Below are 12,790 nucleotides of genomic sequence, written 5' to 3'. Positions count from 1 at the left end.
CCAGATTTCTCTAGAGATCCAAGGCCACGAGGACCGTCACGCTGTGCTCCCAACACTCAGCTGCTTCAGACAGTCCAGGACCACCTGTCTAATCCAGCAGGAGAAGACCAAAGACTCAATCCACATCACAGCTAAATGAACGTATTATTGCCACTAGCAGCACAGCAGCCTGCAGTCAACTGGTGGCTGCACAGCTCACTCTGTCAGCCGCATGAGAAATGACTTTCTCTCTCATCAGCTTTTCTTGCTCCCAGTCACATAGCAATAAAGACAATGGTGTCAGTGCCCCCCATGTTGTCCCCCACCAGGAGCTTATAAGAATTTCAGGGCAAAGACCAATGGCTATAAAGGGGGCCGCCCCTATAAAGGGGTACAGAGGAGTCACATTACACAAACCAGGCCACTCTGGAAAAAGAGTGTCACTAGTGACTGGGAGAGAGTGGGGTCTCCCTGCCAAGCAATAACAGTGTCACCAGCTTAGGGCTCATGGTGAGCTGAGCACTCCTACAGCAGTCTTGTGTCAAGATAATGTTTTACAGACCTGCCCACAAGCCTTTCCGGTCTGAGAAGTTCCCTACTGAGACTCTCTCTGCCCAGGTCATGTCAAACTGACAATAAAAGTTAACTGAAGCAGATGAAGAGGCATTTTCAGGGCAGTGAGATCAGAGCCCTGGGGACAAAGTGAGGACAGGGAAAGAAAAAAAAATGACAGACAGACAGACAGACAGACATGAGGGAAGCCAGACTTTGAAGAGGACTTCCGGAAAACAGGGAGATGCCTGGCTGGAGAAAAATCACAACTTTTTGCTTGGTAATGTGAAGATTGTAAGACAAGACTCTGGGTCTTCATCCCTCCCTGGGCTGTGACTTGTGACCCAGCTAGCTTTTCATTCCTGGCAAAACTCCCCAAGGATCACACTAAAGCCGGACGATCTTACTTACTCCAAATATACAGGAGCCCCAGCGTGGGGCGCTTGGCTCTTCAAGGTGTCTGGGAGAGGTTTAAGTGTGACCGACAACCTGCTATGAAAGCACAGGTCACATGCAGAGAAAGCAGTGCTCGTGTTCGGCTGTTTTCCTGGGCCAAGCTCTCCCAGCGTTCTCCTCTTCTGCAGACACTGCTGTAAAATGGGGAATTTAGGAGCGAGCTGACCAAAAATGGATATACACATTTGGAAAAAATTCTCACTGGTGACAAAAGACTTGCTGTAATTTTCTCTAAATGGAGGTTATTTTATTTTTTCAGTACCGGGGGCATGTTATTGCTTGTGCTCTTAAAGACATGGTTTCATGTAACCCAGACCAGCCTCCGTCTCCACATGCAGCTGAGTTAGGTCTCAAACCCCCCACCCCTGCCTCCACTTCTCAATGCTGGGAAACTCATGTAAGTCAAATTGCAGGAGGCACTCAGGAGGCTTCCAGATTTCCACCTACCAATGCGCTGTTAAGTTTCTCCAGATCTCCTCCACCGTGTGGATCCAGCCGACACGTGTGGATCTACTTGAGGTGATGGCAGGAACCTTTAAGATTTGTGGTGGCTCTTTCACCTTAAAGATTATTTCTTTGTGTTGAGAAGCAGATGTGCATATTATGAAAATGTCTTTCAACGTCTAGAGACTGGAACCCTTTCTGGACCTCACAGCTGGGATGATAATACACCCTGAGGTCACCAAAGACTACTATCCTGGCCAGACATAGTGGCACACACTTACAGTCCCCAGTATTTGGGAGGCAGAGGCAGGAGGTTCTCGGTTTGTGGTCAGCCTGGTCTACACAGCAAGTTTGTTCAGCCTGGCTTTAAGAGAACATTGTCACAGCAATCTTGCCTGCCTTGGGTTCTCCATGTAATCGACTTTTACAACCTAGCTAATGCAGAGCTGTGACTTTAAGTTATGGACTCCTCTGTATTCCTGGCCCAGGTTAATGCATGTGTGTATGTGTGCATGTATGTGTGTATGTATGCATGTATGTGTGTATGTGTGTATGTATGTGTGTATGTATATATGTGTGTATGTATGCACATATATATGTACGTTATGATAATAATTTGCTGAAATCAGTAAATATAGGCTGAAAGCAGTCTTATAAAGTGAACATCTATCATGAATGTTGGACACAACATACAGACACGGCCTGACAAACACCGGTGTTTGTAGCACTGTTAGCCATCTGGGACAGCTGCAGTTGGTGACTCAGTCCCCTGTAAGATTCTGCTTACGATTTCTGTGAAGTCTCCCTCACCCCTCCCCCCTGCGATGCTTTCTGTGTTGTGCAATAAGAACAGGGCAAAGCCCTTTGTTAGGGACAGACACCTTCAGACAAACAGACGCACGGGGACACAGTCACACGGCAGCCTTCAGGCAGACACAGATTCAGACTCATACAACAGACAGACAAGAGGACAGAAGACACAGGGAGACTGAAGTGGAGAGTTCTAATCTGGGCTCACTCTTGGTTCAGTGACCCCAAGGGGAGGCTTTGATTTCTTCATGCGACATCCATGCATCGTTGTGAACTAAAGTTTATTAACGTGCTCAAAGCGACTGTGGGGAACCTGCATCTCCGCCCTTCAGGCTACCTTGAGATACAGAACAGATTATTGAAAGCAATATATTGAGATTTACTGAAAACAAGCACTTGTTCTTCCTAACGATATGTTGACACCTGTCAACCCAGATCTCTTAGTCCCTCCTCCCGCTGGCCTCCCTTACCACTTACAGGTTTTTACACTTTATTTATGTATGCATTTTTCTCTTTATTCTTTGCAGGTGAATCATGTGGTGCCCAGAGAACAACTTTGGAAATTTGCCTCCTTCTTTCCGTCCTGTGGGGCCTGGGAAATCAGACTCAGGTCATCAGCCTTGGCAGCGAGCACCTTACCTACCGAGCCCTGTCACCACATACGAGTGACACATTTTGTTGTAGCTGACAGGAATTTGTTTGTTTGTTTGAGACAGGGTCTCCCGTAGCCTGTATTGTCCTCAAATATGATATGTAACTGAAGATGTCCTCAAACTTCTTTTTAAAATAAATATTTTAATTAATTCTTTGATAACTTAATAAAAGCACACAATGTATTTTGATCGTATTTATCCCCTCCTTCCCTAACTCTTCCCAGAGCCTCTTTCCTCTCCTCCCAACTTCATGCCATCTGTCTGTCTGTCTATCTATCTATCTATCTATCTATCTATCTATCTATCTACCTACCTATCCCCCACCAAGTCAACTTTGTGTTGTCACCCATTCATGGGGTTGTGGGGTCATCCTCTGGAGCATGGTCAATCTTAAAGAAAACTGACTCTGTGTCCTAGAAACCATCACTAGCTCCTCGCCTAGGGACTTTTTTAAAGTTGAAAATATATTCTCACTTACAGTTCATTCTGACCAGTTTTCCCACACTCTACTCTTCTCGGCCCCCCATCACCTCCCCTCTCCCCTAGATCCACTACCCCTCGATTTCCCTTAAGAAAAGAGCAGGCTGGACGCGGGGCGAAGCAGAGGAGAGCGGTGTGCTGCGGCGAGAGTGGGGCCGTGTGCAAAACCACGTGCGGCTCAGGCAGGGACCCTGAAAATAAACAGCCGTAGCTTTTCCGGTCGCCTTCTTGGGGCTACATCCGAGTCTCCTCTGCTGTGGGCAGCTCAGACGCCGAAGCTCTAACTGCAGCTATGAGCAGCAATGAATGCTTCAAGTGTGGACGATCTCGCCATTGGGCCAGGGAATGCCCTACTGGTGGAGGTCGGGGTCGTGGAATGAGAAGCCGCGGCAGAGGGTTCCACCTTGTTTCCTCATCGCTTTTCTGACATCCCTTACCGCTATGATGAGTCTGGTCGTCTTGCCAAGGATTGTGATCTTCAGGAGGATGCCTGCTATAACTGTGATAGAGGCAGCCACATTGCCAAGCACTGCAAGGAGCCCGAGAGAGGTGAGAGGCATGCAACTGCAACTATGGCAAGCCAGGCCATCTGGCTCAGAGTGTGACCACGCCGATGAGCAGAAGTGTTATTCTTGTGATGAACTTGGACATATTCAAAAAGACTGCACCAAGGTGAAGTGCTATAGGTGTGGTGAAACTGGTCATGTAGCCATCCGTTGCAGCAAGACAAGTGACGTCAGCTGTTAGCGCTGTGGTGAGTCAGGGCATCTCTCACGGGAATGCACGATTGAGGGTACAGTCTAATTATTTTCCTTTGTTGCCCCTCCTTTTTCTGATTGATGGTTGTATTATTTTTTCTCTGAATCCTCTTCACTGGCCAAAGGTTGGCAGATAGAGGGTGTTCCCAGGCCAGTGAGCTTTACGTGCAGTGTAAAAGAAGGAAAGGGATGGCAAAAAATGAATTTCTGCATTTAACTACAAAAAAAGGCTTACGTTTAGTTTGGAAGAGGTGTTATATATAATGTCTTGTTAAAGAACCCCCTTTCCGTGCCACTGGTGAATAGGGATTAATGAATGGGAAGGCTTCAGTCAGACCAGTAAGCCCTTCTGGGTTTGAGTGTGTTCCCGTGTAGGAGGTAAAACCAATTCAGGATTCATCTAAGCTTCCATAAATCCCTTTACTTCTTAGCATAATGACGGCCTTGGATTGTCTGACCTCAGTAGCTATTAAATAACATCAGGTAACATCTGCATCAGGCCCTCATAGAACGTACAGTGGAGTTGGGCGTAGACTGAAAAGACAAACGCGTTAAAGGCTAGGCCAGGGAATCTGGCTAAAGCCTAACACAGGAGCAGCTGCATCCCAGTGTGGATGCTGGACGTACAGAAGGTGATGGCAAGGTGTAGAGCACATATTTTTCAAAGACTAAATCTAAAACCCAGAGTAAACGTCTGACGCTCAGAGTTAGCATAAACTGGAGCTATCCAGGAATTGTGGTGAAATGCACTCTCACAGAAATCAAGATGTTATTTCTGTATACTGTATCACTGTGTTTCATTGACTGTAATCAGTTTTTAAAAGTCAGACGAAAAAAGCAACTGAAGTCCTAAAAAACGGAAAGTGTAATTTTAAATTATTCCAATAAAGCTGGAAGAGGAAGGGGGAAAAAAGGAAGAAAAGAGCAGGCCTACAAGAGACAGCAACCGAACACAAGAAAACAAAATATAAGACAAGGCATGAGCCCTCGTAATGAGGCTGATCAAGGCAACTCAAGAGGAGGAAAAGAATCCCAAGAGCAGGTAAAAGTCAGGGACCCACCCACTCCCACTGCTAGGAGTCCCACAAAAAACCCCAAGCTAACAGTCACAGCGTATGAGCACAGGACCTGGTGCAGACCCATGCAGGCTCCATGATTCCCTCTCCAGTGTCTGTGAGCCCACAGAGTCCTGCTTGGTTGATTCATTCTCCCCTGGTGTCCCATCCCCTCTGATGCCTGCAATCTTTCCTCCCTGTCTTCTCTGGGGTTCCCTGAGGTCTAAGAGGAGAGACGCAATGGAGACCTCCCCCTGCCAGAGGAAGCCTCTGATGATGACTGGACAGGGCATCGATATATAAATAGCCCAATGTCATTAGGAATCTCTTGTTGTTTTCGCCAGTTGTGTTTGGTTCTAACCTAGGTTTCCAGGCTATCCAGTCTCTGGGTTCTGGTCACCCAGGCATGAGATTCCTTTCCTGGTGTGAGCCTCAAGTTAAGCCAGACAATGACTGGCCACTCTCATAAGTTCTGTGCCAGCATTCCCTAGCACACTTTGCAGGCAAAACGGATTATAAATGGAGGGCTGTGGCTGGGCTGATGTCCAGGCTTCTCAGAGTGCCTTCCCACCCTCAAGAGAGTATAACTTAGGGTTGAAGGCTCCACGTGGGCACCGTTTGACCACTCTGCATTTAATGATCTCCGTGGATGTTGTCCTCAGCAATGGGACCCTACTGCCAGTTTTTTGGAGAACAACTCTCTGTCCTAGAATCAGCCTGGGTTGTTTAGGGATCTCCACAGGGCCCCTTAGTCAACAACTCAACCAAACGCAATCCACCCACCACCGGAAGCCTGACCTGCCTACAGAAGATGGCCAGGCAATTCAGACTCCGAATTCTCCACTACCAGGAGTCCTCAGTAGGCTCACCCTCATAGAGTCCAGGAGGTTTCCACTGTACTAGCTTTCCATGGTACCCCCAAATGCTCCTCAATTCCAGCTGTCTCTCCCTTCATCCTCCTCCACCCGATCCCTCTTGCTTCCATCTCTATCTGCTTCCTCTTCCCAGGGAGATCCATGTGCCAAGTAATTGTTACTACTTAACAGCTAATAACACAGCATGTTTGTCTCTCTGGGACTGAGTTCCCTCACTCAGGATAATCTTTACTAGTTACATCCATGTGCCTGCAAATTTTGTGATATCTTTTTTTTAATAGTTGGGTGACATCCCATTGTGTAAATGTACCACATTTTCTTTATCCATTCCTCAGTTGAAGGACGTCCGGGCTGTTTTTGGTCTCTGGCTATCATGAATGAAGCTGCAAGGGACATAGTTGAATAAGTGTCCTTGGAGTAAAGATGAAATGTCCCTCCTGTACATTTCCAAGAATGGTACCGCTGGGTCTTGAGGTAGGTCAATCTCCAGTTTTCTGAGGAACGGCCATATTGATTGCCATAGTGTCTCTATAAGTTTGTACTTTGCTCCTTCCATCAGTGGAGGAGTGTCCCCTTTGCTCTACATCCTCACCCGAATGGGCTGCCACTTGTTATGATTGACAGGTGTAAGATAGAATTCGAAAGTAGTTTTGACTTGCGTTTCCCTGTAGCTAAGGGTGTTGAACATTTCTTTAGGTGTTTCCCAGCCAGCTGAGACTCCTCTATTGAGAACTCTCTTTTTAGATCTATACTCCATTTTGAAATTAAATTATTTGGGTTTTTTGGTATCTAGTTTCTTGAGTTCGTTATATATTTTGGAAATTAGACCTCTGTGTGGAGTTGGTAAAGATCTTTTCCTGTTCTGTAGGCTACCACTTTGATCAGGTGATGGTGTCCTTTGCCTCATAGAAGCTTTCCAGTTTCATGAGGTGTCATTTACGAATTGTTGATCTCAGTGTCTGAGCTGCAGGTGCCCTGTCCTGTAGGAGGAGCCATAGGAAGTCGCCTCCTGTGCCAGTGCATTCCAGTCTACTCCTGCTTTCTCTTTATCAGGTTCAGTGTGTCCAGTTTATTTTGAGGTCTTTGATCCACTTGGATTTGAGTTTTGTGTAGGACGATCCATATGGATCTGTCTGGAATATTTAGGGTCACTTATGTGTACTATGATATCATTTTCAAATAAAAATACTTTTACCCTTTTTTTTCCCAGTTTGCACCCCCTTGACCTCCTTCGCTTGTCTTTAATGCTCTAGCCAAGACTTCCAGTACTAACCAATACGCACGGAGAGAGTGGACAACCTGTCTGTTACTGATTGTAGTGGAATTGCTTTGAGTTTCTTTCCATTTGATATGACATGGGCTATAGGCCTACTGTAATTGCCTTTATTATGTATGGGTATGTATGTGCCTTGTACCCCTAATCTCCCCAGGACGTTCATCTTGAAGGGGTGTTGCATCTTGTCAAAGGCTTCTTTTTTGGCATCTAATGAGATAACCATGTGGGGTTTTTTGTTTTTGTTTTTCAGTTTATTTATGTGGTGCACTACAGTTACTGATTTTCGTATGCTGAACCATCCCTGCATCTCTGGGATGAAGCCTTCTTGGTCATGGTGGGTGATATTTTCGGTGTGTTCTTGGGTTCAGTTTGCAAGTATTTTACTGAGTATTTTTATATCTATGTTCATAAGGGAAATTGGTTGAGTCTTCGTGTGGTTTGGGTATCAGGGTAACTGTGCCCTTATGAAATGAACTGTGTAATGTTTCCTTCTGTTTCTCTTTTTGTGGAGTAGCTGGAGGTGTATTGGGGGATAGTCTATTGTAGCCCTAGGGGAACTCTGAAGACTGGGCCTGGGAAAACAGGAAGAGTGGAGAAGGCCCAGGAGCTGCTTACCTGGTCTTCTGGCAGGTGTGGCCTGTGGTTGAGCTGGGGGCTGGAACACGGTGATAAGGCAGGAAGGGAGGGGTTACCTGTGGAACCCACAGGAAGCATAGGCAAGGAAGAGGGTACGGTACAGCCGCAGTTCAGTTGTAACTCTAGGGGCAACCATGAGGATTGCTGTGGGGAAACAGAGAGAGGATTTTTAATTTGTTTGTTTGTTTGTTTGTTGTTGAGACAGGATAGCCTGGAGCTCGTGATGTAGACCAGGCTGGCCTGAACTCACAGAGACCTACCTAAAGTACTGGAATTAAAGATGTGTCCCAGAGTGCCCAGCTGCTGGGGGAATAGGCATGCGTCACTGTCCCCACTTTTATTTGGTGCTAGGGATCAAATCTGGACTTTCTGGATGTTAAGCAAACATGCTACCAATTCAGTCACATCCCAAACGCAGAACCTCATTCATTTTTTATAGCTGAGTAATGTTCCATTAAGTGTGTGTGTGTGTGAGTGTGTGTGTCTATTTGCATATACCGTATTTTCTTCATCCATTCACTTATTGATGGACACCTTGGTTTATTTATCTCGGCTGAAGAGCCCTAGTTAATTTTTTAAAAACTTTTGCACACGTGTGCATACTCATATGCATGTGGGTCCATGTGCTCATGCAAATGTGAATGCACATATGAGAACATGCATCTGGAGCCCAGAGTAGTGTCAGGCGTACACTTCCATCACCTCCACCTTCTGTTTTCAGGCAGGATCTCTCTGGCAACCCAGAGCTCTCTGACTTGGTTATTCTAACCTGCTGGCTTTCTCCAGGGATTCCCTAGCGCTGGCTCATGTGTGCTGGGATTGAAGACAGGCTGCTGTGCCCATTTAGAATTAATAAAGTCTGGGGACTTGATCTCATTCTTACAGCACAAATGCTTCTCTACCGAGCATCTCCCCAGCCCAAGTTCTATTTTTCATTGAGGACGGAGACCATGGGTCTCAGTGGCTTCCTGTGAGCATCGTCCACAGGGTGTCATATCTCGGAGGCTGGACTCTGCAGCCCTCAGATGGGAATGCTGCCAGACCGTGAGAGCACTGAGCACAGAGTGTGGCAGATAGCAGGTCCCTGATAAGCTTGTCGTTGGATCTCTGTGTTGTCCCCGAGGCTTGGGGTGTGTTTAGGGAAGGGACGCGTGAACAAGGCTGGGCAGGGCACATTGAGATATGGGTCCAAACTTTGATCTCACCATGGGAAACCCAGGCATCTTCAGTTACATAACTTCCTCAGAATCCAGATCAACCTTGCTTCAGTGCAAAAGCCGATCCAGTACCATGATGCCAACCACAGAGACTAAGTGGCTATTCCACCTGTTCCCAAGGCTCTCATTCAGATGGTCATCCAAAGCCCGGGGCTTGATGGCTTGGGGCCAGGTACCTCAAGGCTGAGTTTTCATTTCTCAGAGTCATCTCCAAACCACGGTAAACCAGGATTCTTCATTTTAATTCATTTGGGAAAACCCCAACCACATAATGAAACATGGAGAGAGGCCCCACTCTGAACCTGATGGGTTCAGGCATAGCCACTTCTAAATGCCACATCCAGGAGGATCTGTACTCTGGGGACTTCCATTCACGGGAGCCCAGTAGGCACCAAGTGTCCTTTAGAAGCCTGTGAGGCAGAGCACACCAGACCATACAGGAAGTTGCAGTGCAACAGAAGGGAAGGAGAGATTTGAAGGAAACTCATGCTTCCTTCCCAGCTGCCCATCCCCAGTTCACACCTGAGGTGAGGTGACTGTTCACACCTGAGGTGAGGTGACTGTTCACACCTGAGGTGAGGTGACTGTTCACACCTGAGGTGAGGTGACTGTTCACACCTGAGGTGAGGTGACTGTTCACACCTGAGGTGAGGTGACTGTTCACACCTGAGGTGAGGTGACTGTTCACACCTGAGGTGAGGTGACTGTTCACACCTGAGGTGAGGTGACTGTTCACACCTGAGGTGAGGTGACTCTTTTAGCCACTACCAACATCCTTGAGTACCCACTCTCCAGGACTCAGCCCTGGACTCTCTTCCTCTAACTCCAGCCTCGCTGTGTGACCCCCACACACACAGAGGCCCAAGCGTTATTCCCAGTGTGATGCCATCTTAGGAAGCAATGGAATCTTTAGGAAGTGGGGATCCCCTCGTAGAAACCGATAACTGTGGGCCCCACTTCCTGTCTCACTCTGTGCTCCATGATCTACCCGGAAGCGAACAGCCTCCTTCATTCGTTCCCATTGCTGGGAGCTGAGCTTCTCTGCATGTTCTCACCATGATGGACTGAGACCCTCTAAAATTGAGTCAGAATAAATTCTTCTTCCCTTTAAGTTGTTGCCATCAGATATTGTCATAGCAACACAAAAGTAACCAGTACAGTCCCCCTACACGATCAACTCCAGTCACAATCTATTCTTATCAGCTGTCCTTGGGACTTACCAAGCCTATAGATTTTGCCTGGTGTGCCTGTCACATGCCCTGAAGGTTCATTCATACCCTTCGGATGGTGGCTATGATGTCATTTCTAGGGTTGGTGACCTTCCAGGAGTTCTTAGCACTCAAGACTCTCATGGCCACAGGGCCTTACTCTCAGATAGAGATGCAACTAGGCCCAGCAGCAGTGTCTAGAGGGACGAATATATTATGGCCCCAGGAGCTTCCCACCAATTCTCAACTCCTAGGAGCTGGTGTTCACATTTTGGGTCCCCTCAACTCACAGCATGTGGGGAACGAACACTGTGTCCCCACCACTGACATGCTCAATGGTACGTCCCAGTGCTGCCTTCCCTGCCCCACATCCCTTCTCCCCCCCAGAGCTTCCCATTATCTTCCCACACCTGGCCAAAGAGTTGGTTTTCCCAGGGAGTTTCTTCTTCCTCATCTTCTCTTCCTCCTCCGTCTTCTTCCTCTTCCTCCTCCCACTCCTCTTCCTCCTTCTCCTTCTCCTCCTTCTTCCCCCCCCCCATCAATAACTATTGAGTGTTTACAGTATATTAGGTACAAGAGAACACACAGAAAACATTGTCCTTGTTACGTTCTAAAAGAAGAAACATACCTCTTTAAAAATGACATTTGTGTTTGGGGTTTTCTGTTAAGTACTGAAGAAATACTTGGTCGGATGTGAGCTTTGGGCATGACTTAGCACCATCATTATTTTCAGAAAGGAACAGAAAGGATTTTAAAGGGAACCAACCAGTGGCAGACCATCCGGGACAGGACAGCTATCTCCAGGAATAAACAAAAGCTCAGCGGAGGAGAGCTGGACTGGAGGAGAAAGGGTGAGGAGAGCTGGACTGGAGGAGAAAGGGTGAGGAGAGCTGGACTGGAGGAGAAAGGGTGAGGAGAGCTGGACTGGAGGAGAAAGGGTGAGGAGAGCTGGACTGGAGGAGAAAGGGTGAGGAGAGCTGGACTGGAGGAGAAAGGGTGAGGGGAGCTGGACTGGTGGAGAAAGGGTGAGGGGAGCTGGACTGGAGGAGAAAGGGTGAGGGGAGCTGGACTGGAGGAGAAAGGGTGAGGGGAGCTGGACTGGAGGAGAAAGGGTGAGGGGAGACTGGGATGCGAGCGGAGGAAGCGGGTATCTTAGGTACTGAGCACAGCCAGAAAGACCATGTGGCCTGATTCCAGACACAAGGCCTACAAGTCAGAAAGGTCGATGACAGGATGATAAAGAAGAAGTTATCCTGTGCCCCTGATGTTGAAATGAAGGGCCGGAACCCCCAGGCAGCTGTGAAAGCATCAAGGGAGTCCCTGACACCAACAGCGGTTTGCAACAGTCAGTGCTGCCCTGCGTCATCGTGGATCCAGAACATTGTGCTTTCCTAAGTTAGAAAACTTGGTAAACCGAAGTTTTAAATGGAGCACCTTACCTTTTGCCGACAAAATTTCCCCTCACCCAGGAAAATAGAAGTCCATTTCAAGTCTTGAGAGGGTCAAGAAGGGGAAGACTATGGGACATGGCTGGGAGTGGTATTACACTAGTGTTATTTTTTGTTGTTATGGTAAACTTTGCAATCGAAACTTGATAGAAGCCCATTAGCTGCAAAGAGGATAAAGAGACAATTCCCTCTAAAAAACAAAATCTACACAGAAACCTGTAAAGGAGATGAAAAGTCCATTCATAAAACTTTATTTATTCCACTTACATGTAGAATTACACTTAATACACGTGTTCTCAACAACCGTGCTTGGATTCTTCATGAAGATTTCATGAGACATTAAGACAAAGCCAGCTGCCACCTCAACTTATTTTCCTGTTAAATATTTGTACAGCACATATATATTAGACAATTGTCAAAAAAATATCACAAAAGCAAGTAACTAAAAAGGAAAAAAAGCTAAATGCATTGGCTATTGTTTACAGCTGTGCTTGACACGCACAAAGCCGGGAACACCAAGCAATTCACTTTTACTACTGCTTCACTTTTACATTTGACCTTAGATTGCTAAAACTTCACACAAGTAAAGTTGTAGCAAAAATAATGCAAAGAAACAGCCGGCCTGGGGGTGGCACACGCCTTGAATCCCAGCTCCGGACAGAGGCAGGTGGATCTGTGTGAGTTCCAGGCCAGCCTCTTTTACAAAGTGAACTCCAGGACAGCCAGGGCTACAACGTGAGACCCAGTCTTGAAAAACATAAATAAACAAATAAGCAAGCAAGCAAAAAAGTAAACATACATGCATATATGTATATATATATATGTACATACATACATACACACACACATTCATGTTAAAATAAAATGAAATGAAAGCAAGCAAGAAGTAGAGATCTTATAAGTAATGGTACGTGACCTGTGTCTGCCCTTATAGAGTAAATTG

The 12,790-nt window shown here is 46.8% G+C and overlaps 1 pseudogene; it reads left to right on the top strand.

The window, feature by feature from the left end:
* The first annotated feature begins 3,599 nt into the window (after window positions 1-3,599).
* Window positions 3,600-4,275, top strand: Cnbp-ps2 (CCHC-type zinc finger, nucleic acid binding protein, pseudogene 2; annotated as a pseudogene).
* Window positions 4,276-12,790: the final 8,515 nt, after the last annotated feature.

Source organism: Rattus norvegicus, chromosome 10 (assembly GCF_036323735.1).
Source record: "Rattus norvegicus strain BN/NHsdMcwi chromosome 10, GRCr8, whole genome shotgun sequence".
NCBI lineage: Eukaryota > Metazoa > Chordata > Mammalia > Rodentia > Muridae > Rattus > Rattus norvegicus.
This window is presented reverse-complemented; position numbering and strand designations above follow the sequence as displayed.